The following is a 25,931-nucleotide window of genomic DNA, read 5'->3' as shown; positions in this document are numbered from 1 at the left end:
CGAGGGGTCGCCCGCACTCCCCTCAGATAGGAGAGACAGTCGGGAGATCGTCCGCACTCCCTTCAGGCAGGAGAGACTGTCAGGGGGTCACCCGCACTGCCCTCAGGCAGAGGAGACAGTCGAGGGGTCGCCCGCACTCCCCTCAGGTAGGAGAGACAGTCGGGAGATCGTCCGCACTCCCTTCAGGCATGAGAGACAGTCGGGGAATTGCCCGCACTCCCTTCAGGCATGAGAGACAGTCGGGGAATTGCCCGCACTCCCCTCAGGCAGGGGAGACCGTCAGGGGGTGTTCCACACTCCCCTCAGACAGAGGAGACAATCAGGGGGTCACCCACACTCCTCTCAGGCAGAGAAGGCAGTCAGGGGGTAGCCCTCACTCCCCTCAGGCAGGGGAGACAGTCGGGGGATCACTCGCATCCCTCTCAGGCAGGAGAGACAGTTGGGGGATCACCCCCACTCCCCTCAGGCAGGAGAGATAGTTGGGGGATCAGCCCCACTCCACTCAGGCAGGAGAGACAGTTGGGGGATCACCCGCACTTCCCTCAGGAAGAGGAGACAGTCAGGGGATCACCCGCACTTCCTTCAGTCAGGGGAGACAGTCAAGGGATCGCCCGTATTCCCCTCAGGCAGGGGAAACAGTCAGGGAGTCGCCCGCACTCCCTTCAGGCAGTTGAGACTGTTGGGGGATTGCCCGCACTCCCCTCAGGCAGAGGAGACAGTGAGAGAGTCGCCCGTACTCCCCTCAGGCAGGGGGAGAGACTGTCAGGGGGTCACCCGCATTCCCCTCAGGCAGGAGAGACAGTCGAGGGATCACTCGTGCTCCCCTTAGGCAGGGGAGACAGAGAGGGAGTCGCCCTCACTCCCCTCAGGCAGGGGGGACAGGGGTTGCCCACACTTCCCTCAGTCAGGGGAGACAGTCGAGGGATCACCCGCGCTCCTCTCAGGCAGGGGAAACCCTCAGGGGGTCCCCCTCACTCCCCTCAGGCAGAGGAGACAGTCGGGGAATCGCTCACACTCGTTTAGGCACAGTTGTCCTCCTCTCATCCCCCCTCTGACTGGCTTAGTCAGCTTTCCTTCCCCCAGGGTTTGCCCAGTCACGAGGCTCAACACCCTTGGCGACATGAGCACACTGCAGTCTTCCCCATCTCTCACCTACCCGGCAACGAGTGTGGTTCCCCCTTTCATCGAACCCATTAACTTGGGTTACATTATTATTGTAGTGCCTGGGTATCTCAGCAATGGATCATGACCCCATTGTGCGAGACACTGTACAGAACAAAGAGTTCACAGTATAAGAGACAAAGATGGGTTCAGACAGATGGGGGAATGCAAGGAAACAAAAAAACATATTGGTCAGCACGATGAGTTGTGGTCTCAGCACAACAGCAGCCTAATTGTTGTCAGGTTTTTATTATTTTTATTCCAGTGATGCCCAGAAAGCCTGAGCAGGAATAGGGCCCCCTGTGTCAGGCCCTGCACAGACACATTGTAAGGCACAGGCCCTGCCCGGACAGCTTTAAGACAAGGCATAACAAGTGGCTTTAACAAACAACAGCAAGAGAAGGGAGGGGATGAGAAGTGAAAGGCTGATAAGATCATGTGGTTGCAGAGACCAGTGCACAGCTTGCAGAGACTGTGTGTGTCTAGAAGCCCCTGCTCTTGCATGTTTCATTTTTCAGTTACATTGACTTGTACTGTTAATTTCCTCTTTGCCTGTTTCCTTTTGGTTTGTTTTTGCTTTTATTTGCTCAGTAGACTCTGACCCTGGCTGCCATTATTATTGCCTGTTCTTCCGGCAGCTGCCACCCAAGGCACATGCTCCCAGAGCCCTCTCCTTAGGACTGCTGCCCAGTGGTCTGGGGAGAGGTTGGGAGCGGAGTGGATACTTGCAGAATTCCTGGGCCAATCATGCAGCAGATTTTAAAAGTTCAAATTCCAAAACCGGGGCACTGATGTAAGGGTCAGGAGTGGGGGGAGTGGCTGGGTTTTCCTGCCCACTTCCTTCCAGCAGCTCCCTGCTCCTAAGGACTAGCTCCACTCCTGAGAAATGGGGACTGTCCTCTCTCAGCCTGCATGGCAGGAAGGAGCATTTATAGTGGTGCACACCCTGCTGGAGTCTGGAGCTGGGGGAGCTCCTGGTAGGTTCTCCCACCTTTGCCCTGTGGCAGCAGTTCCTACACTCACAGATGGGATGTATCCTGTGACTGCTGTTGGATTGTCTGAGCAAACTGGAAAAACAAGGGTTGCTTTGACCTGCAAGTCAGGAACTGGGGGTTTATCAGGTCATATAGCAAGCGAGTGAAGGGGGCCTATTGGCAGGAATGTTACAGGGGTTCCATCGTGCACAGACTCATCTTCCAAGACTGAGTTCACTACCCTGTGGGGAGACCCCTCCCCATTTCTGTGTCAGAGACAACGTCTGCGCAATGCTGGATGATTCTGCAACAAATTGCCACATGCCCTGTGCTTTGTGTAAAACTCAACACAGCACATGATGCTCTGGGGAAATGCAAGCCACAGGTGAGCTCTGGCTGTGGACACACTGGCCCAGGAGGTGTGAGGGGCTGGAATGCCTGGAACATGGCCTAAGGAGCCAGCGGTGATATGATGAACCAAAGAGATGCACTTTGTCATAGTCTGGCGGTCTCCTGGATGTATACACAGATATACTTTCCAGCATGCTGCTTGTGAGTCTGGTGCAGGGCACAGCCTCAGGGTCCTTCCCTCACTTCCACCTGTGTCCCTCACAGCATTTGGCACCACCACAAAAAATCCAACATCCTCCTCCCTTCCCCCATTCCTCCATCCATTTGTGTGCTCCTAACTGTGTGCAGCAGCACCACAAAGTGAGCTCAGGGGGCTGAGTCTAACACTTGCTGTCTCAGGTCATCCCACCTCACATCAGTTCCCTTGCTGCCAGCAGTTCCCAATCCTCTGATCTCTGTGCCCCCAGGCCCCAGCATCCCTCCATTGTGGCCTCAGCATCCATGGGGATGACTATGCTGGGACTGGAGGTGTAACATCCATATCAAGGAGACATGTCTGCACTAGCACTGAGCTCACTAGCCTGCTAAAAATAGCAGTGTGGCTGCGGTGTCACGAGCAGCTAGCTGCCCCAACTATGATCCTATCCGAGACCACAGGCACATACTTGGAGTGGCTAGCTGCTCCCACCTCACTTCTATTTTTAGACTGCCTATTTGATCAGAGCTAGCATGGGCCTGTCTCCTGGAGCTGGAAATTACACCTCCAGCTCCAATGTAGACATAACATTATAGGCAAGGTCTATGGGCAGTGCTGCTGCCTCAGCTACTAGGCAACATGTGAGTGTGTCAGAGAAGCCCTCTCACACCGGCCCCATCTGCTTCCCACACAGGTAGGTGCCAGCCACTGCTGTCAAATGTTCCAAACCACCATGTATAAACCAAGTGGTTTGGTGAAAGCCTGTGTCACGGAGTCCCCGGGCGATGCTCTGGAACTGCTCCCCACCAAGCCAGTCAGGACTTTGGGGAGCCTCCTCTCCCTTGGAGCAGACTTGTTCAGGGCAAGAAGCTCACACGGCTTCACCTCCTGGGTCTCTCCTTGGAGCATTCAGCATCCTCTGCCCCTCCGTGCGCTTCCCACAGCGAGCCCACCCCAGCGGGGTCCTGGGGAAGCCACCGGGTCCTGCACCCCCACTTTGCAGTCAGACGTGACTCTCAGCCAGCCAGTAAAACAGAGGTTTATTCGATGACAGGAACAGGGTCTAAAACAGAGCTTGTAGATACAGCGAACCGGACCCCTCGGCTGGGTCCATTCTGGGGGGCAGTGAGCCAGACCCCCAGGTCTGCCCTCCACCCTTGACCCCAGCCAGCTCCAGACTAACAACCCCTCCCAGCCCCTGCTCTCTCCTCAGCCCCTTTCCTGGGCCAGGAGGTCACCTGATCCCTTTGTCTCCAACACCTTCAGCTGGCACCTTTGCAGAGGAGGGGCCCAGGCCATCAGTTGCCAGGAGACAGAGTGCCAGGCATTTAGGTGCACTGGCCCTTTGCTCTGCCAGATACTTAAGAACTGCCATGGGGACACTGAGGCACCAACACAGTACTCAGAGAAAACATTAAGAACTTTCCCAGTTCGTCACATCTCTCCCCCCTTCGAGACCGAACTGAGCGAGGTCACTTCAGCCAGTGACCTGGGGAAGTTCGAACCCACCAAGGTTCCCATGGATGCCCCAGCGTCTCTCCCATTCCTTGGTGTGAGTTACACCAGTACAGTCCAGTCTCACGCCCTCCCTTAGGTCGAGTGTGCTTGATGGCACTTGCAGGCCGCATGTGGGAAGGTTTGTGCAGCCCACACCCTTTGCCACCCCAGTACCCCTGCGGTTCAAACTGGGATGGGTCTTCCCCCAGCACTCTGGGCTGCTTTCCCAGTGACTCTGAATGGGGAACACCTGATGGGGAGATTGGCTCCCACCTCAGGGAAGAGATCCCCCTGGGGGTCTTCCCCCTTCTCCATCCAATCCTCCCTCTTCAGGTCCAGGGGTCCCCTCACTCTCCTCCCATCCAGCAGCTCGAACGGGAAGAACCTTGTGGATTCCTGGGGTACCACCAGCTGCCTCCCGATTCCCCCCAGTTCTACTTCCCCTTGGGGAGCCCATTCCCGGTACAGGAATCCCTTCTCCTGCAGGACTCTGTCCCTGCAGCCTTCCCCAACGGGGTTTGCAGCGCTGTGGCCAGCAAGTTCCTGCAGCTTCTTCAAGGAGGGATCCCTCTGCAGCTCGGTCTGGGATTCAGCAGCTGGGGCAGGGAGTGGGACCTGCTCTCTCTCGCTGGCTGGGCCTGGGGTCACAGCCCCCCTGAGCCCTGTCCCTGGTAGCTCCCTCCCTGCTGTGTAATCACTTCCCAGCAGCACGTCTGGACCAGGCAAACCTGTTTGGCAGCTGACCTGCCCTGCCTGGGTGTTCCCACACTCAGCTGGGGTCTCAGCTTCCCCTGTGCTCAGCACTGCCCTTGCTGTCCCAGTGGGGCCAGGCAGCGAGCTCTTTGCTCTGGTCACAGCATCAGAGCCAGCGTGAGCCCCCTCTCCGGTGTGCAGGGGGGCGGGGAGCATCTCTCCCTCCCACTCAGCCCCAGGGGGCTGGTTACAGGTAGGCAGGTGTCCTGAGCCCAGCAGCCCCTCCCCCCTGCCAGCCAGGTCATTTGCATTTTCACTGACCATTTCCATCCTAGCCAATTGGTTCCCTAGATTTGAATTCAAACCCTCGGCCGTTACAGGAGCGGGGCCTGGATCCTGTCCCATGGGGAGACAGTCACCCCCCAACAGGGCCTCCCAGCCGACATCCTGGAGAACCCCAACTACCAGCCAGCCTGACCCCTCCTGCGACTGCACAGGGATCTGGGCCATAGGCAGGGCGAGGGGCCTCACCCCAGGGACCTTCACCCAGGTCCCACAGTCCCTCAGCATCTGGGGCTGCACCACCACAGTTCTCTCTGTCCCAGGGTCTCACCCCCGCAGGCGTGTTTCCCCACTAACCCCTGGGCAGCCCCCTATGTCTCTCTGATCCACCATCACCAGTCCACGCTGCTGCTGCTTCTCCTGCAGCTTTTCCTCGGGCTCTTGCTCTCTCTCACGGTCCTCTCGCTCTCTCGGGCTCTGCTCCCATCCCATCCGTCTCCAATCTCCTGATGGGGAACCCAATCGTGAAGACCCTCGTCTGATTGGGGACCAGACTCCCGGGGATGCCTGGCTGATGCTCCAGCTGCTCTCAGATCCTCTTGTAGCCCCATCTGGGCCAGGAATCTGCTCCTCAGAGCGGTCCTTCTCCTCCAACTGCACGATTAACTGTGCCTTGGTGAATTTCCCCATGTGTAACCCTCTCTTTGTGCACAGGATCACAATGTCCTTCTCAAGGAGATGGTGATAGGCCATCACTTCACCATTGCCAAGTGGCTCTGGACTCACAGGCCTGTGTGCTCTTGGCTCCCCCATGGTTTCCAGGAAGAACCCCTGGTGTGCCAGCCCTTCTCGTGATCACCACCTCTTTGCCAGGGTCGAGCTGCAGACTCCTCCGCCCCTGGGACTGCTCCTGCAATCCCCCGGGGAACCCTGCTACTGCAAAAATCCTTCTCTCTCCCAGGGTCGAGCGGCAAGCTCTTCCGCCCCTGAGACTGCTGGCTGCAGTCCTCAGGGGGACCCTGTTACTCCAACAGTCCTTCTCGCTGGTCACACACTCCCAGAGGTTAACTGCCCCCTGAAACCGTCCCACTCTGAGCCTTCAGCATGCCTGGTCCTCATTATCCCTCCTTTGTTTTACTGCTCCCCAGTCACTTACTGCAAGCAGCGCCATTCACGGGGTGCAGTACGTCCCGCCGCTGCCACCAGTTGTCACGGAGTCCCCGGGCGATGCTCTGGAACTGCTCCCCACCAAGCCAGTCAGGACTTTGGGGAGCCTCCTCTCCCTTGGAGCAGACTTGTTCAGGGCAAGAAGCTCACACGGCTTCACCTCCTGGGTCTCTCCTTGGAGCATTCAGCATCCTCTGCCCCTCCGTGCGCTTCCCACAGCGAGCCCACCCCAGCGGGGTCCTGGGGAAGCCACCGGGTCCTGCACCCCCACTTTGCAGTCAGACGTGACTCTCAGCCAGCCAGTAAAACAGAGGTTTATTCGATGACAGGAACAGGGTCTAAAACAGAGCTTGTAGATACAGCGAACCGGACCCCTCGGCTGGGTCCATTCTGGGGGGCAGTGAGCCAGACCCCCAGGTCTGCCCTCCACCCTTGACCCCAGCCAGCTCCAGACTAACAACCCCTCCCAGCCCCTGCTCTCTCCTCAGCCCCTTTCCTGGGCCAGGAGGTCACCTGATCCCTTTGTCTCCAACACCTTCAGCTGGCACCTTTGCAGAGGAGGGGCCCAGGCCATCAGTTGCCAGGAGACAGAGTGCCAGGCATTTAGGTGCACTGGCCCTTTGCTCTGCCAGATACTTAAGAACTGCCATGGGGACACTGAGGCACCAACACAGTACCCCGGGCGATGCTCCGGAACTGCTCCCCACCAAGCCAGTCAGGACTTTGGGGAGCCTCCTCTCCCTTGGAGCAGACTTGTTCAGGGCAAGAAGCTCACACGTCTTCACCTCCTGGGTCTCTCCTTGGAGCATTCAGCATCCTCTGCCCCTCCGTGTGCTTCCCACAGCGAGTCCACCCCAGCGGGGTCCTGGGGAAGCCACCGGGTCCTGCACCCCCACTTTGCAGTCAGACGTGACTCTTAGCCAGCCAGTAACACAGAGGTTTATTCGATGACAGGAACAGGGTCTAAAACAGAGCTTGTAGATACAGTGAACCGGACCCCTCGGCTGGGTCCATTCTGGGGGGCAGAGAGCCAGACCCCCAGGTCTGCCCTCCACCCTTGGCCCCAGCCAGCTCCAGACTAACCACCCCTCCCAGCCCCTGCTCTCTCCTCAGCCCCTTTCCTGGGCCAGGAGGTCACCTGATCCCTTTGTCTCCAACACCTTCAGCTGGCACCTTTGCAGAGGAGGGGCCCAGGCCATCAGTTGCCAGGAGACAGAGTGCCAGGCATTTAGGTGCACTGGCCCTTTGCTCTGCCAGATACTTAAGAACTGCCATGGGGACACTGAGGCACCAACACAGTACTCAGAGAAAACATTAAGAACTTTCCCAGTTCGTCACAGCCTGCACCATTCCACACTGCAGGGGCTGCTTGCTGCACCTCAGGCACTCGTCATATCACTGTTTCATTGCTAGGATGGTGCTGCATGTTCTTTTGCCCTTGTGGAGATGAAAGTTTGCTGCCCTGTCCCTCGAGCACTGTGCACGTAACCTCCCAAAATGCCCTATTCACCTTTTCACTTTCCCAGCTGCAGTTAGAGTTCCTGGACATGGGACTGCCAGTTGAGGGCCCTGCTGGGGACTGCGGTTTCCCCTCCGCCCATCCATGCTTGTGTGGAGTGACAGCTACCATGTTAACCAACACAGCAGGGACTGAACTAGAGCCCTTCAGAGCTGAAGACATGAGTTGCTACAGCTTGAGCTAAAAACTCCATAGAGGGGGCTGTAACAAACTCACGTTCTCTGTGAACCCTGCCAGTGCTTCCCCTGCAAGATCCAGAAGTCAGATCTTTTCGTTCCCTGTTCACAATTCTGATGCAGCATCAACAACATTGAGTGTCATATTGTAGGCCGGACTTCAGGAAGCTGGCAGGGTCTTTGAAACCGAGGCTCTCACAAGAAAACTCTTGCTGGTGGCCGCTCTGACAATTTTTTCCTAAAATACTTAATCAATGTTAGGAAAAACAAATAAATATGCAATAGACATGTCCAAATCACTGTATTTTATTTATGTAGATTTTTACCACAGCCTCAATAATAAAATTAATGTACAGTTGTTTCTATTCTTTACTGGACCTAAACAGAAGAGAAACAAATAACGTGCTTGGCATAGTCTTGTCTTTTTTGTTGTTGTTTCTTTTGCTTTTTTGGTTGCTTTTTAAAAAAGACTTGCTAGCTAGTAAGTCTGTTTCTGTAAAAAGTGATGTTTGTTAACATGCTTTGCCCTCCTCCCACGAAGCTATGGCCACATAAAAAGCCCCTGGTGGCCACATGCATCCACGGTGGCTGTGTTTGAAAATTGGAACACCAAACAGTTAGGTGCCCTGCTGTCTATTTGAACCCACAGCCTCCAGTTTAGGTGCCCACACAACACAAGGGGAGAGTTAGGCACCTACGAATGGGAGTCACAAAAGCCAGTGGGTTGAGCAAGGAGCTGTCTAAACTAGCCAATAGAAAATGCTGAGAAGGGTGGGCATAAGCCCTGCCCCTCAAAGGGACTTTGGCACCTAAGTCTCGGTCAGAGGGAGAGGGCCAGATTCACAGCCACAAGCACACTCCTGGAGCTTAGCCCTAAGCCAGCTCAGCCCTTTCTCAAGAAAACTCCAGGTTGTTGAGGCACTGACACCCTAAAACCCAGTAGGTTAAGCCCTTGGCTGGCATGTAGGAAACCTAGGTTCAAATTTCCACTTTGCCTGAGGTTTGAACCCAGCTCTCCCATGTGTCAGCCCTAACTACTGGGCTACGAGGTGTTTGGGGGGGAATCCCTCTTGTGGAGGCCATTCCACTTAAAATTTCCACTTTGCCTGAGGTTTGAACCCAGCTCTCCCATGTGTCAGCCCTAACTACTGGGCTACGGGGTGTTTGGGGGGGAATCCCTCTTGTGGAGGCCATTCCACTTCGTATAAAATACTTATGAGTCATTGGAGCAGGGAGGTGGAATTTGAATCTCCCAGGTGAGTCCCCTAACTACTGGGCTACAGTCACTCTTGCTGTTTGGCCCAATGAATTTTTAGGGGATTTTACTGCTGGAAATATAGGTGCCTACAGGGTTAGGCAACAGCTGAACTGAGGCTTTTACGATCTAAATTTTGGACCTAGGTGGCTAAAGTAACAGTCAGAAGTCTACGTCCCTTTGTGGCTCTAGTCTCATGTGTCTAACACTGAGCAATCAAGACTGTATTCAAAACAGTGACAGTGGCAGAAGAGTCATTCTCCCAGGGCTGTCATCAGCAGGGCAGGTTTTCAGAATAAAGCCCAGAGAGGACAAGGCCTAGACAGTTCTTGGCACACATCCCTAAGATTTGAAGAGTAACACACCCACAGAGTGCCCCACTCCCCCACACTCCGCCCTGGCTTCTTGGTAGAAGAGCGGCTCTGAGCAGACCGTAATAGCAGCTTCCATTCAGTATAGACCAGCCAGGGCTCCCAAAGAGCTCTAGGTGTGCATGGGGGTGTGCAGGTGGAGGGGGGCAGCAGGGACCTGTGAACCACTTCTTATCTCTCTTTTTCTTTCAACTCTCTTGCAAAATAGTCTGTGGAGAACACTCACTGAAGGATGTCCTCACCAAGGAGCCCATTGCCCAAGTCACTTCAAATTTGGTTAAAAATAACATTCTGCCCCAGACTTAACCTAATTAGTGCTGAGCCCAGAATCCTTTCACTGGCGACTTAGAGAAAGGGAGTAAAATCAGGCTTCTATGGAAACTCAATTGCAATTTGAACTCTAGAGTGACTGCCCACACTCAATAATAGGCAAGTAAACACTGGACCCTTTATAGTGCAAGCTGGGGCACAGTGTCTGCCTGCGTGGTAGATTGCCAAGCGTTTGTGTCTGAACTGATGCTGGTAAGTATCTTACTTGGCTTTGTGTTTTATACAAATATAGCAAAAAAGTCTACAAAAAATAATAAAACATTTTATTGATTAATCCCCTCCTATCCCAGCACTGTACATCATAATGAAACAATTCAAAACAATTCAAAAGGCACATCAAACAAGACCTTAAAGAGACCCAATCAGCTTACACACTGCACTGGAGTCTGCAGCGTACGCCCTGAGCAGTTATACTAACACTGCAGGCTGCTGTAGCTCAGAGCAGAGGAAACACATTGCTCTGCTTTCTGTGCTTGGCAGTACATTGTGTGTTGCCTGTGTCCTGCCATTGCAGGCAGGCGTCGGTCTGTCACTCTGTAATAGGGGCAAGAAAAACATTTTTCAAAGCAGGAGGATGTGGCTCTGGGCTCCCTGGGAGCTGCAGCACTTATGCTCACATCTTTAAAGTCTGCCTAGATCTAACCCATCAGCAACACTTCACTCCTAGAGCCTGGTGTGTACAGGGTGCACCTCACCTTCCTCCCTACTCCATAGGGAACTGAATACCCTTCCCCTAGCACTTCCAGTGCCCTCCCATCTCTGCCAGTGGCAGTAGTTGTAGCTGATCAAACTCTCCATATTTAAGGAGTGGAAGGAAAAGTGACTGTGTGGAAAGATTCAGGAGCTAAGCATGGACTCTGGGGCACTATTAACACAGGCTCCAGGCAGTGGCAGCATCACATACAGCTCAGCCCAGCAGCCCAAGTGCTCACAGGGCTTCCCAATCCATGATGGCGTGGCTGCAGCAATCCGTTCCAGCGGTGGGTGCAGGCAGTCGCGTGTCCTGGTGACTGCAGTGCTCTCTTCTCCGTAGCCCACAGTACACTCATCCATAAAGTAGGAAACACTACACCCTGCAGTGCTGTTTAGTAGTGCTTTCTACTTTATGGGTGACTGCACTGTCTCTCAATCGCCGTGCAGCTCCTCTTCACTCAATCACAGGCTCTCTTCCTCCAGCAGGTCCTTAGAAAGGCCGTGAGTGGCAGCCAGGACCCATCTCCCACTCAGACAGGAAAACAGACCCTGTGGCCATCACAGGGGCAGATTTACAGCTGCTTCCAGTTGGCAGCTGGGTTTTATAATGGAGCAACAGACCTATGAGGCTGCTGTCCCCAGGGCTAACTATTCTCCCATAGGAATCAAGATATTCTTGGTCACAGGAGACTGACCCACCCCTCATCCTGGTCCCTCACTCTCCCAGTCCCAGCCAAAGGAGACTCTGCCCTGTGCCCCATCTCAGCCCATCATGTGCTGTGACTGCAAAAGGCAATTTTTGAAACCTTTTCCCACTGATGCGAACTCCAGGTCAGCTCAGCAGGTTGTGGGAACATGGGTTGGCGCCTCAGGTAAACTTGCCAGCAGCCTTTTAACCTCATGGTCATCAGAGCAGCTGCCCGCTACATGGAGGGGAGGAATGAGGGGCCTTCCAAGAGACCTGGAGCCTGCTCTGCACCTACTCCCACTCTTGCTCCAACCAGGGCTCTGCCTGCATGTGAGGAAATATCCCCAGAAAAGCTAGTGTGGCTGAGGCTCCGCTGTTTCACTGATGGCCTTTTCCCCAGGCAGTCCTTACTCTAGGGGGCAACAATGGGAAATTCCTTTATTAGCAAACTGATTGATGTGGAGATAGGCCCTAGTGCACCAAACCCAGAGCCTGAAGCCAGCGAAGCAGATACAGAGTCCTCTTGGAGCAGGAGCTTTGGAAGCAAGCAGTGGGGGGAACAGCCAGCCAGCCTCCCTCCTCCGCCCCCACTCCGGGTTCCTAACGATGGGACACGCAGACAGACAGCCTCCCTCCTCCGCCCCCACTCCGGGTTCCTAACGATGGGACACGCAGACAGACAGCCTCCCTCCTCCGCTCCCACTCCGGGTTCCTAACGATGGGACACACAACCAGACAGCCTCCCTCCGCCCCCACTCCGGGTTCCTAACGATGGGACACACAGACAGACAGCCTCCCTCCGCCGCTCCCACTCCGGGTTCCTAACGATGGGACACGCAGCCAGACAGCCTCCCTCCTCCGCTCCCACTCCGGGTTCCTAACGATGGGACACACAGACAGACAGCCTCCCTCCTCCGCTCCCACTCCGGGTTCCTAACGATGGGACACGCAGTCAGACAGCCTCCCTCTGTCCCCACTCCGGGTTCCTAACGATGGGACACGCAGTCAGACAGCCTCCCTCTGTCCCCACTCCGGGTTCCTAACGATGGGACACGCAGTCAGACAGCCTCCCTCCTCCACATCGGGTCCTAACGACCTGGGACAGAACTAACTTCACTACCGACTCTGCCTCGTCAATTCAGGGGAAATATCCTGCCTCCAATGAGCTTGTTACCAGGTCCCTGCTGCTGGGAAAACCCCCTCACGGAGCCTCACTCACGGACACACCTGCATTAAGAGCCCTAGGCAGGGACATGGGCACTAGCTAGCCCCAGCTGCCATCTCCGCCCTGGTTCTAGGACCCCTGTCTCCAACAGTCACTGACAGAACTCTGCACTTCTGCTTTTGACACTTCCTCCCTCGCTGCCTGCTCCCTGGGCTCATCCTCCCCTTTCCACGGTCTAAACGAGACCAAAGAAGGCACATAGGATAAGTGCAGCCAAGAGCCCCCTGAGTCCCAGCACCCAACAGGCACATGACCACGAGGCAGCCCCAGCTCCTGGCAAGCACATGGCCATCCAGGCAGTCCCCAGTGGCACACATCTACCCAGGCAGCTTCTGGTGGGCACATGGCAAGCCAGGCAGGCCCCTGCTCCTGGCAGCAGCTAGGCAAACCCCATTTGACCTGCACATAATATTAGCTTAAATAAAGCCTTTCGGAGCTTCGGCAGGGAGCTTGCCAGCCTCTGCCTCTGGGGGGGGTCTTTCTTACCTGGTCAGGTGCTGTCCAACTGCCTCACATCTGGGTCTCAGAAACTGGGCACCGAAGTGGCCTCTTTCAGGGGGAACAATTGACAGTTAAAGGGTAAGGGAGCAGACGCAACCCAGACACTGCACTTCATTGATGCTCCCCAGTCCCCACTCTCTGGTGTGCTCATTCTCTCTGCAAACGCACATACACGGACACTCCCGCACACACAGACAGTCATGCACTTTACACACTCCTTACAAGGGCTATTCTCTGGACTCTGAGCAGCACCCAGAAAGGCAGACCTTCCTCTGTGAAGCTGCAGCATCACTGCCCAGGGAGTGGACAGGTCATTAGGAGAGTTCTAAATACATTACCAAATTCCGCCTCGTGTGTGATGAGCTGTACAGGGTAAAAACCACAATACAATACAGTCAATTGTCTACCCGCTGCCTCTGCTGCTGCTGCTGAGGGTGCAGCATGTTGCACTCATGGTGTCTCAGGAGGAATGGATGCCCCCACCAAAGAGTGAGCCTGCTTTTAACCCCATCCTACCCACGTGGGTTCAACCACAGGAAGAGCCGTAGCTGCTAGAAAGATAACGTGTGTAGCTGTCCCACCCAGTGACACTCCAGCAGTCTGACCGCAGAGTTTTCTCAAGCGACGACTATGCAGAACCGCTGCTACTGCAGAAAGACTCACAGGAAGCAGGACACACTGTTGCAGTCACAGCCATTTAAGCTCTTCGGAACTTTGCCTTTCGGAGCAACAAACATGTTTTTTCCAAGCATCTGCTTTCCACAGGCCCTTGGTAACTGACTCCCCCTTCCTTCTGGGTTTGTATCCCCAGCTAGTCATTCTCCTTCCTTGACCTATGAAGTCTCAACAGAATCACCAGCTGGACGACTCGCCAGAGCAGCATGGCCCATAGGTAGGTGAGCAGTGCAGATCCTGCAGTGTGGCATCCAGTGACGAAGACAGCAGCACAGCAAGCTAGAGATAAGGCCTTTTTCCACTGGTGCCTCCAGTTCTCCTCATTCCCAGCCAGGCGCTGGAGTTAACTTTAGATCAGTTTGCACTTGAAGCACTAGTTCAAGCACATGCACCTGTTGCAAGTCACGTGCACCTGGCGCAGAGCTGAAGGAGCTGCAATGCCAGCAAGAGGGCCAGAGCACCAATCTTCCAGAACACAACTAGCAGCCTCAAAGGGGATGTTGCACCATTGCTGGTGGTCAGAATTACTCAGGGGTACAAGGAAAATGGGGCAGGTAGATTGCAATGGCATGTCACTCACTGAGGTCCCAGTCTATCACTCACACTGGCTCCATTCTTTACTCTACTGATTTCAATGGGGTACTTCTGGAGTAAGGTATTACTCAGTATGAGTATTGGTGACAACTCTGGACCCCTATTGAGTGTGTCCAAAGGTACTCAGGCTACCCGAGGCAGAAGTGGACTGGAGATAAAAGGTTTAGAAACCTGACCTATGGAGAAAGGTTAAAAAAAAACTTGGCACGTTTATTCTTTAGAAAAGAATGCTGAAGTGGGGGAGGGGACCTGATAACAGCCTTCCAATATGTTAAGGAAGGTGGGGTAGCTCAGTGGTTTGAGCATTGGCCTCCTAAACTCAGGATCGTAAATTCAATCCTTGAGGGGGCCATTTGGGGAGTGGTCCTGCTTTGAGCAGGGGGGTGGACTTGAGGTCCCTTCCAACCCTAATAATCTATGATTCTCTGAAGGGCTGCTCTAAAGAGAAAAAAGATCAATTGTTCTCCATGTCCACTGAAGATAGGACAAGAAGTAGTGCACTTAATCTTCAGCAAGGGAGATTTAAGTTAGATATTAGGAAAAACTTTCCAACTATAAAGGGAGGTTGTAGAATCTCTGTCACTGGAGGTTTTTAAGAACAGGTCAGCCAAACACCTGCCTGGGATGGTCTAGATATACGTGTTCCCACTTAATGTCCCTTCCAGCCCTACATTTCTGTGGTTCTAAGACTGATGAACAACAAAGAGTATTCCAGCACCCAAAAGGCCATGCTGGCTCCTGAATTTCTGAGCCACGTGGCAGGAGTGATGTTAGGGAAGGGGGAGGAGTCTGTTGCTCTTAGTTACATGAAATACTGTAATATTCATTTAGGCAGGGAGCTGGAAGCACATCAGTAGACTTCTAGCAGCAGAATGCAAGGCCTAAATGCATTTCCTAGTGATCCAAACTGTCTGACAGAGCTTTCACCAACACAAGGAGGAAATAGAAAAACCCAGATATTCTAAAGGGATGAAATCCAGGACCCCGTAATGGCAAACAATGACCTGGGGCCAACAGTAGACAAAGCAAATTAGATATGGATTTGCAAAGGGACTTGGAAGTTGGGGACTGGAAATGAGATACAGAGCCTTCTACTTCACACTTCACAATCTGAATCCATGCAAGGCTAGAAGTGATTGAGAGCTGTCACCATCTGACAGACATATAGGGAGAGGGCCACACGACAGTTTAATAATCTCAGTTAAGATCTTAGTGGACACTCCTCATCACAAAATTGGTGCCATTTGGCTACCTTCTTGACATCTGCAGCAAAGAGGCCAAGGACTGAACGGGAGTGGAGGCTTAGCTACCCTTCCTTCCCCAGAGGAGCCTGTTTAAGTCAAGGTTGAGCCAAATTGAATATGCATTGTGGGGAAGTTTTTATTGTCATTGCCTGTGCTGTATATTAAATATGTGCTTTGCACCAGTAGCTAAAGGGTTAATTATCTTTGAGTCTGATGCACATGGGTTACTGAAGCCATAAAGTGATGGTTATGTCCCAATTGGCTATTAAAAGAGCTTGGGTATACAAAACAATGTATTGTTGCAACCAATGTACTAAAACTAGTTTGATAAAGGTAATTTTTGATATCATATATTCAGACTTTTGTAAACACCGCATAACATACTGATTTTTTAAAAAATCAGCCCATGCTAAATGGATTAAAAACTGGCTAACTGATAGAGCTCAAGAAGTAACTGAAAGGGGTAATAGAGGTAACTTGATGTAATATATTTAAACTTCTGTAAGGCATGTGATCGGTGCCACACGTTTTGCTTAATAAACTAGCATGATACAGAATCAGTGTGGTATACATTAAATTGATTAAAAACTGGCTAATTTATAGATCTCAAAATGTAATTGTAAATAGGGAAGTGTAATCTAGCAGATGTCTTTCCAGTGGGGTTCCACATGGATCAGTTCTTGATTCTATGCAATTTAACATTTTATCAGTGACCTGGAAGGAAACATAAAAACATCACTGCTAAAGTTTGCAGATGGCACAAAGACTGGATGAGTGGTAAATAATGATGAGGAGAGATCATTGATACATAGCAATCTCAAGTGCTTGGTAAACTGGGCAAAAGCAAACAATATGCCTTTTAATACAGCCAACATCTAGCAACAAAAAGTGCAGGCCATACTTACTGGATGGGGGGCTCTATCCTGGGAAGCAGGGACTCTGAAAAAGATCTGGGGGTCATCGTGGATAATCAGCTGAACATGACCTCTCGGTGTGATGCCATGGCCAAAAGGGCTAATGTGATCTTCAGATGTATAAACCAGGGAATCCTGAGTAGGAATAGGAATGTTGTTTTACCTCTGCATTTGCCACTGGCACGACCACTGCTGGAATCCTGTGTCCAGTTCTGGTGCCCACAATTCATGAAGGATGTTGATAAATTCAGAGAAGACTCACAGGAGTGATTAAAGGATTAGAAAATGTGGCTTACAGTGATATACTCAAGAAACTCAATCTATTAACTTAAAAAAAGAAGACTAAGGGGTGACTTAATCACAGTCTATAAGTACCTACTGGAGGGAATAAATATTTGATACTGGGCTCTTCAATCTCACCAACAAAGATATAACAAGCTGGAAGCTGAAGTCGGACAAATTCAGACAGGAAATAAGGTTCAAAATTTTAACAGTAATTAACCTTTAGAACAATTTACCAAGGACTGTGGCAGATTCTCCGTCACTCGCAATTTTAAAATCAAGATTGGATGTTTTTTCTAAAGATCTGCTTTATTCAAACAGGAATTCATTCATGGGACTTTTCGGCCTATGCTATGTAGGGGGTCAGATTAGGTGATCACTGGACCCTTCTTGCTTAATCTATTAATTGTAAATGAGAACTCATCATCCAAAGGGACATTTCTAGTGGGGTTCCATGTAACTCAGAGACGATGTCATTCAGAGACAATGAGTGTGAGCTATGTGTTCTCAACAGCATGTTAGCCCAGTAGCTAAAGAGTTAATTATCTGTATTTGTTGCACATGGCATGATACATGTTGGCACCACGCATGCACCTGTGTTAAATTAACCACGGTGAAGACAGTTCTCTTAAGATGCATTTTGGGGCACTTTGAAAAACCAGCTCTTAAACAGATAGCTCTTCTCAGCCAAACTATGGAAGTCCCTCTCACTAGCCTGGATGACCAGCTGATTCAGTCTTACTCCTTGGAGACTTTTTGTGAAAGTGAAGCATTTCCTAAGACAATCCAACTGAGAGTTTCATAATTATTCAACACACAGCCAAGTCCCGGTGTTGTGGATAAACTGTGGACTCCCTCCCCCTGCGCTTTTGCTGGTCAGAAATCCAGATGGAACATTCCAACATTTAGTTTTGAGCAGGCTCATATGCAATGTGATGTGGCAGTGTAGAAAAGCCAGGGTGACTGTTTATCACATCCCAGGGCAGGAGAGGAAAGAGCAACTCTGGTAGTGCTGCCTTGACTGCTGTTGTGTTTATTAGTTAGGTTGAATTAAAACCAGGAGTATGTGAACTGGAACAAACTATAATATCACAAATAGTATGGAGAAAGTGAATAGGGAAGTATTTACCCCTTCACATAACATGAGAACTAGGGGTCACCCAATTAAATTAACAGGTAGAAGGTTTAAAACAAAATATTTCTTCACAGAATGCCCAGTCAACCTGTGGAACTCATTGCCAGGGGATGTTGTGAAGGCCAAAAGTAAAACTGGGTTCAGAAAAGAATTAGACAAGTTCCTAGGTGCATCAATGGCTATTAGCCAGGATGGGCAGGGATGCAACCCCATGCTTTGGGTGCCACTAAGCCTCTGACTGCCAGAAGCTGGGACTGACCAACAGGGGATGGCTCGCTAGATAATTGCCCTGTTCTGTTCATTCCTGCTTAAGCAGCTGGCACTGGCCCTGTCAGAAGACAGGACACTGGGGTAGATGAACCATTGGTCTGGCCCAGTATGGCCATTCTTATGCTGGGAGTCTAGGTGTAAGAACATTAACTCGCAGTGGGCTGGAGGTAGCCATTGTGGGGAAAGAGTTAAACAGAGTGACACAATGAACTGAGCGATGGAGAAATCCACACACTTGTTGCTGCCGCCACCCTCCCTCTCCTGCCCTTCACTTTGATCTCTCCCAGTAGTTTTCTCTTAAAATTGCCCTGAATCCAAGCATCAGTCTCTTGGACCCGGATACAGTGATTGCTGACATGCAGCACTCAGCTTGCTACCCTCCCTAATGCCCCCAAGGCACCTGAGTCAGCTGGAGGGAGCTGGGAATCTGGAGCAGGGGAAGGGGCCACTCCCTGGCACAGTATCCACAAGACGATCCAGAACAGTTCTCCTGGAGCTCAAAGAAGAGGGAGAGAGGCAACAGCAGTCTAGGATGAGGGAAAAAACCAGGGGAGCCTGTAGTGGAGGTAGCAGGACATGAAGCAGCCAGCCTAGGATGAGGGAAAAAACCAGGGGAGCCTGTAGTGGAGGTAGCAGGACGTGAAGCAGCCAGCCAAGGAGATGTGATGTTTTAAACTCCAGGAGAGTGGCTCTGAGCTGGCCAATATGGCAGCTGGGGAGCTAGTGAATTGCTGGAGCCTGGGGGCGGAGAAGGTGGGTGAGGCTCCAACCAGAGACAGTCAAGCACACTGGTGACATCGAAGTGATAGTGCAAAGGTGATGGCTGGCAGAGCTACTGCATAAGGAGGAGGGGATTCTGAGTCAGAAGTGATGGATGGTGCTAGCACATGGGGAGTTGGAGATGTCCTTGTTGGTGCTCCTCTTGCCCTGGAGACAAGTCCTGCTGAGGTGTTCACCTGAAGGTGATGATGGCTAGAGAAGGTGGTGTCAAAGGGTCAGATGAGAGCAGACAGGAAGGGAAAGGGAGGGATAGCTCAGTGGTTTGAACATTGGCCTGCTAAACCCAAGATTGTGAGTTCAATGGCCATTTAGGGATTTGGGGCAAAAATCTGGGGACTGGTCCTGCTCTGAGCATGGGGTTGGACTAGACCTCCCAAGGTCCCTTCCAAAATATTTTGGGGGGGGGGAGGGATAGCTCAGTGGTTTGAGCATTGGCCTGCTAAACCCAGGGTTGTGAGTTCAATCCTTGAGGCAGCCATTTAGGGATTGGTCCTGCTTTGAGCAGGGGGGTGGACTAGATGATCTCTTGAGGTCCCTTTCAACCCTAATAATCTATGATCCTAGGAAGGTTACTGGGGTAATGCCAGGAGGGAGAAGGTAGATCAAAAACAGCCTCAGCAGAACTGAACCTGGTGGTGTAGCCAGGGGGTTGATAGGCAGGCAAAGCCACATGGCAGGAGAGCCTGGGGATGGGCAGGCTCTGCACCAAGGAGGCCCCAGGGTATCCATGACCTGGGGAGGGAGAGTGCACTGGATGGGTGTGCAGCTGGGAGCAAGGGCTGCAGGGGGAGCCCCGCAAGGAGGGGCAGAAGTCTCCCTGTAGCTCAGCTGAGATGACCCAGCTACCAGCGAAGTGCCCTGGAGCTCCAGTAGGGCAACTCCCTGGTTCCTGTGCCAAACTGGGCAATCAGTAGCAGATGCAAGTAAATCCAAACATGGCATCATTCGCTACAGTTGAATGATGCCAGCAGGATAGGGCAGCATACAGCCCATCGAAGTTTTCACTGTCCCTCCGTGCTGCTGCCACACAGCGCTGCAGGCACTGCCAGACAGGAAGCTGGAGAGCTGAGTGCCCCAGGAGGAGACACATGGGCCTTTTTGTACTTGCAAAGATGGGGGGGAGGTGACATCTTTTACTGGACCCACTTCTATTGGGGACAGGGATAAGCTTTGGAGCTCCACTGAGCTCTTCTCCAGGCCTGAAAGCTTGTCTCTGCCCCCAACAGAAGTGGGTCCAATAAAAGATGTTCCCTCCCCCACCTCATCTCTCTCTTATCCTGGGACCCACTCAGCTAGAACAACACTGCAAACAGGGAGGTGGGAGTGGATTTGGATTTTCAGGAAGAAGAGAATGGGGGGAGGGCTGCCTCTCCTCTTTCCCATGCCCTAGTGGGCAGAGTTAGAGGTGATTTGAAATTTTGGGTGGGTCTTCAGCTCCTAGTTCCCCACCCCAGCAGCCCTTGACAGTGAGTCTGCCTCACTGCTCCCCTCCCAGTGTTCACCACTGCACCCAAAAGCAGCAGCTCAGGATGTTCTCAGTGGTGGCAGATGACAGAACAGAGAGTAATGGTCTCAAGTTGCAGTGGGGGAGGTCTAGATTAGCTAGTAGGAAACACTATTTCACTAGGAGGGTGGTGAAGCACTGGAATGGGTTACCTACAGGAGCGGCGCCAGGGTTTTTGGCGCCCTAGGCGCAGGGCCAGCTCTAGCTATTTCGCCGCCCCAAGCACGGCAGCATGCCGCAGGGGGTGCTCTGCCGCTCACCGGTCCCGCAGCTCTGGTGGACCTCCCGCAGGTGTGCCTGCAGATGCTCCACCGGAGCCGCCTGCCACCCTCCCAGCAACCGGCAGAGCACCCCGCTGGAGCCTGAAGCCAGCCCTGCCTAGGCGGTGGTCCTTCCCACGCTCCCGGTCGGCGGCAATTCTGCGGCGGGGATGGGTCCTTCCGTACTCCCAGTCTTCGAGGCACTTCAGCGGTGGGTCCCGGAGAGAGTGAAGGACCCGCCGCAGAATTGCCGGCGAAGACCTGGAGCGCGGAAGGACCCCCCCGCCGCCGAATTGCCGCCAAGAGCGGCAAAATGCCACCCTCCCAAATCCTGGTGCCCTAGGCGACTGCTTAGGTCACCTAAATGGAAGCGCCGGCCCTGGTTACCTAGGGAGGTGGTGGAATCTCCATCCTTAGAGCTTTTTAAGGCCTGGCTTGACAAAGCCCTGGCTGGGATGATTTAGTTGGGGATTGGTCCTGCTTTGAGCAGGGGGTTGGACTAGATACCTCCTGAGGTCCCTTCCAAACCTCATTTTCTATGATTCTCTGACAGCTAGTTGCTCAAGTATTGAAACAGTTAACAGTGTTGCCATTTACATTTAGATTCATATATTTAAGGCCAGAAAGGACCATTCTGATCATCTAGTCTGACTCTCTGCATAGCACAGGCCAGAGAATGTAACCCAGAGATTACATCAAGCCCACACATTCTGCATATCTTTTAGAAAAAGACACCCAGTCCTGACGTAAAGACTCCCATTTATAGGAACTCTACTATAGCCCTTAGTGAGCTGCTCAAAGGGATGGTTAGTCTCAAAAAAACTTAAAAAAACCTGAGCTTCATTTCTAATCGGCAATCGTCTTTTTGCCTTCATGTGCTAGATTCAAGAGTCCTCTACTATCAGAAATCTTTTCCCCGTGGAGATACTTCTACACCGTGACCAAGTCACCACTTAACCTTGTCTTCAGTAAGTTAAATAGACCAAGCTTCTTAAGTGTTGCACTGTGAGGCAGGTTTTCCAGACCCCAGATCATTCTTTCCGCTTGTCTCTGAACCCTTTCCAGTAGTCCAATGTCCTTTTTGAAGTCTGGACACCAGAACTGGACACAGTATCCAGCTATGATCTCACTAATGCTGTGTACAGCTGCATCTCTCTACACCTACAGCCGCGTCCCGCTGGAAGCATGCATTCAGTCTCTTTCCATCTTCACCCCAAATCCTTTTCAGTCACTGCTTTTGTGGGTTCAGCATGAGCTGGGTTCTTTGTAACTTTATCCTTGTTAGAGTCCAAAATTACCAGCCCATTAAGGTGAGTGGAACAGTTCCCCGCTTTCTGCGGTATTGCTTTAGGCTTGTTGCAGACTTAGGCAAACAGGCACTGCATCAGGTCACACAGTCCCACTCAGAAGTTTTCGTCACATGCATATGGACTAGAGACAATTTTTTACATGAAATATCACGGCAGCCTCTGAACCATAGGGAACGCAGGGCATGGCTCTTAGCACATGTGACTGGGCCACAGGCCAGTCACTCTCTTCCTATGGGGTTCAGGGGGGATGTGAGTGGCAGGGCTTGAGAAGGGCAGTGGGCAGCACAAAGCTGTTGGTGTCAATGCAGGGGCCAAAGGCTTAGTCAGCGAGGGGGAAGGGCTCTTGTCAGCCTGTGCAGACAGGTTGCCGAGAAAGCTCTGATATTTCTTATCTCTCCCTACAGCAACTTCCCCTCCTTGTCTGTGGTCACAGCTCACTCCTGCACTCGCAGGGGAAGTAGAGATCCTGGCCCAGCTGCCTCCTAGCCCAATTGTGCTCTGCTCTGTCTTAAAGAAACACTGCTCCATTTCTGTATCAGTAGCTCACTGTAGGCACTTTTATTCAGAGGTGCCTCTGCCAGCCAACTGCCCAGCTGTTTACTCATAAGAACATAAAAACAGAAGAGCGGCCATACTGGGTCAGACCAAAGGTCCATCTAGCCGAGTATCCTGTCTTCCAACAGTGGTCAGTGCCAGCTTCCCCAGAGGTAATCACCAAGTGATCCATCCCCTGTCACCAATTCCCAGCTTCTGGCAAACAGAGCCTTGGGACTATCCAAAGCCAGCTCAGCCCCTGTTGACAGTGTCCACCCATGCTCCACATCCAACGTAGTTCCAAAGCATACACCTAACCTAACCCCCAGCCTGCATACTCCAGCCACAGCCTTGTCTTTGTTCTGATCACTTGTCCCAAGCTAGTCATCCCATTGCACAAAGCACACAGCAAAAACAGAAGAGATCAGAGACCAGTGCCGGAAATGGGGAAAGACCTGGAGAGAGGCTGTACAATGTTGTTAGAGATGAGGCAAATGCAGGGGACATGACAGGGTTGTAAAATAGTCAGTGGCATAAGGAAAGGGAATCAGTTGTTCTTATTTAGTCATTTATTTACTCTTTCAGAATACTAGAGCATTAGGGTCCCCAGTTAAGGGAAATATTCTTTTATGGAATGCATGACTGACCTGTGGAACTCACTACCACAAGATGTCACTGAGTCAGAGATCTTAAAAAGTATCCCAAAAGAATTAGATGTGTATATGAATAATAAGAATATCATCTGTGTTACACAAGGTAGAACAAAGTATTATAAGGGGTATCAACATTCATGCATCATGACATAATCCAACTACTAACTCTGTAAACTCAGGAAGAAACTTCTTTTCATTTTCCTCTGAAGTATCTGGAAGTAGCCAGTGCTTAAGACAAGAAGTGGTTAAGATGGACCGCTGGTCTGACCCCTATATTCCTGGCAACTGACTGCTGATTATACAAACATATCAGGGGAAAATCCAATTGTCAGCTCTCTGATTAGGTTGCAAAGGCAGAGCACATTCAGCAGTTCCATAATAACATCCCACTGTCCAGCTGACATCTCACCACGATGAGAGCAGCAGCCAGGGCCACTCCAGAGAGATTTTGATGGAGTTTCTGAAGCATATGTAGATGCCAAACCCTGAGTAGGTTTCAGAGTAGCAGCCGTGTTAGTCTGCATCAGCAAAAAGAACAGGAGTACTTGTGGCACCTTAGAGACTAACAAATTTATTTGAGCAAAAGCTTTCATGGGCTACAGCCCACTTCATCGGCTGCATGCAGTGGAAAATACAGTAGGAAGATCTTATAAACTCTGAGTAGTGAGCAACTGGAAATAAGAGTTGACTGGTAGGCCTATGCATCTTGAAGCCCTTGTATCTCTTTCTCTGGAGGCTCTGGATGATGGCTGGGTGAGTTATGAAGGGTAGGAGAGGGCAGGAGAGAGAGACCTTTCCCCAAACAAACCTGGGAGCAGCAAATGGGAAGAGGCTGCCATTGTGTGCTCTGGAATCCCTGTGTGTATAAAAGTGTCTAGCCCTGGTGGTTGTGAAAATAACTTTCAACATCTCCCAGACATACCCCACTGCAACAGTGTCTGCCTGAGTCTGAAGGAGATGTGCATTTGTCTACGTTACTTGCTAAATCTGAACCCTAATGATTGCATTACCATTGATTAGGAGTGAAATAGTTAACAAAGTAAGCAAGAACGGAGACAGACTTCATACCTCAAAGGTCTATTCAACCTCCTGTGAGTGACAGCTCAAGTTAGCATTATGAGTGCGTTGAGCTTGGGTTGTGGAACTGATTTTTTTCCAATTTGCCCCCTGAATAAATGGCAGGTAACTGGGATGCAGAGCAGCTACCAAGAATCCAAGGGAGTCTGTCACAAGCCATGCTACTGGGGAAAAACAGAGAGCTGGCCCAGGTGATTTCCTCAGAGGGCTGCCTGCTGCCAAGGGATAGCTAAGAAAAGAAGGCTGAAGGCCACCGGCTGAGAGGAGGCATTTGAACAAGCACAGCAGTGAGCAGCCTTCTGCAGTGGAAAGTCACTGCTGCTAACCTCCGCTTCAGCACGTGGGTTAAGCACTAGTAGGGCCGGCTAGGCAGGCTTAAAGTGGTGGGAAGGTGGGAGAGAGGTGAGGAAGGGATAGAAGAGCATCTACGATCATGCTGAGCTTGGTACAGGATGCTAGTTGAGAGAGAGAGAGAGAGAGAGAGAGTGTGTTCATTCATGTACATCACACCTGCTGCAAGAGAAAGCTGCAGCCTACCTGCTCAGGAGCAGTCAGTAAGGCCCGATCCAAAGGCTCCCTGAAGTCGGGGAAGACTCCCCTCTGCTCCAATGGGGGTTTTGATCAGGACTAGTGCTGAGTGCCTAATTACAGACACCTTACAAGAGGGGTCAAGCACCTTTCAGAGCTGGGAGCACTCAGCACCTCTGAGAACCCAGCCCAGATTGTGTCATGGTTGGTCCGCAAAAATGGAGGCACCCAAACGCAGCGGCCATGTGTTATGCAGGGGCTAAAACTGTCAGCAGGATCCCACAGCCTGGCCTGCTTCACACAAACCTGCAGTGCTCAGCCATGCAGGCCCCACTGGCATTTCCCTTACATTGCAATAGGGTGCCAGACTTTGGGGACAATCTATGCAGGGGATTTTGCTCTTTTCAATTCACGGTTGGTGCCAGGCACAGCAGCGCGCCAGGCCGTTCGTGCTGTTCAGCTGCCAGCGCCACGTCCAAGTGCAATTAATAAACACGCCCCTCTGAATAAGTGCCTCCGATGGAAACATCTCGTGGCTGAAACCCCGCTCTGCTGCTCTTGCTCCGCTAATCACTAACTGACTTTCTCAGAGTCGCCTGTGACCCTCCCCTGAGCCAGCAGCTGCCGAGCTTAGAATTAGTCCGTTAAAAAGTGAGTCAACTAGAAACTGACAAGTGAAACACACTGGGCTTTGAAGGCAAATAAGAGCGTAAAACAAAACCTCAAAAAGCGAAGTGACAAACCCCAGCGGCAGGCCCCCATCAAGGGAGGAAAGGGTTAATACGGGAGCCCTGGCATGCCCATATATAGACAAAACTGACACACTCTCCACCAATGGTGCATCTGCCAGGCTGTGTTCGGAGCTAGCAAGGCAGACAGTGCCCAAGGTGGGGGAGGGAATGTCTGCTACTGGACCAGCTTCTGCAGGTGAGAGACAAGCTTTGGGGCCAGCCAGAGCTCTGCCTCAGTCTGGGGCAGGTGCCCCCACCCCACAGCGAATGCCAGGGGAGACAGATGGATTAGCACAGTAGTTAACATATTTCAAGGGACCCATCAAGGTGAAGTGCCCTGTTAAGACCCCTCCAGCCATAG

At 51.9% G+C, this 25,931-nt stretch overlaps 1 long non-coding RNA gene across 1 annotated transcript; it reads right to left on the bottom strand.

Moving 5' to 3' along the window:
* Positions 1-8,304: 8,304 nt before the first annotated feature.
* Positions 8,305-12,361, bottom strand: LOC127037368 (uncharacterized). The gene is made up of 2 exons (XR_007770343.1): positions 9,174-12,361; positions 8,305-9,058 (listed from the first exon to the last, which is right to left on the bottom strand). It is a non-coding gene; the product is annotated as an uncharacterized LOC127037368 (long non-coding RNA).
* Positions 12,362-25,931: the final 13,570 nt, after the last annotated feature.

This window comes from Gopherus flavomarginatus, chromosome 19, assembly GCF_025201925.1.
Source record: "Gopherus flavomarginatus isolate rGopFla2 chromosome 19, rGopFla2.mat.asm, whole genome shotgun sequence".
NCBI lineage: Eukaryota > Metazoa > Chordata > Testudines > Testudinidae > Gopherus > Gopherus flavomarginatus.
This window is presented reverse-complemented; position numbering and strand designations above follow the sequence as displayed.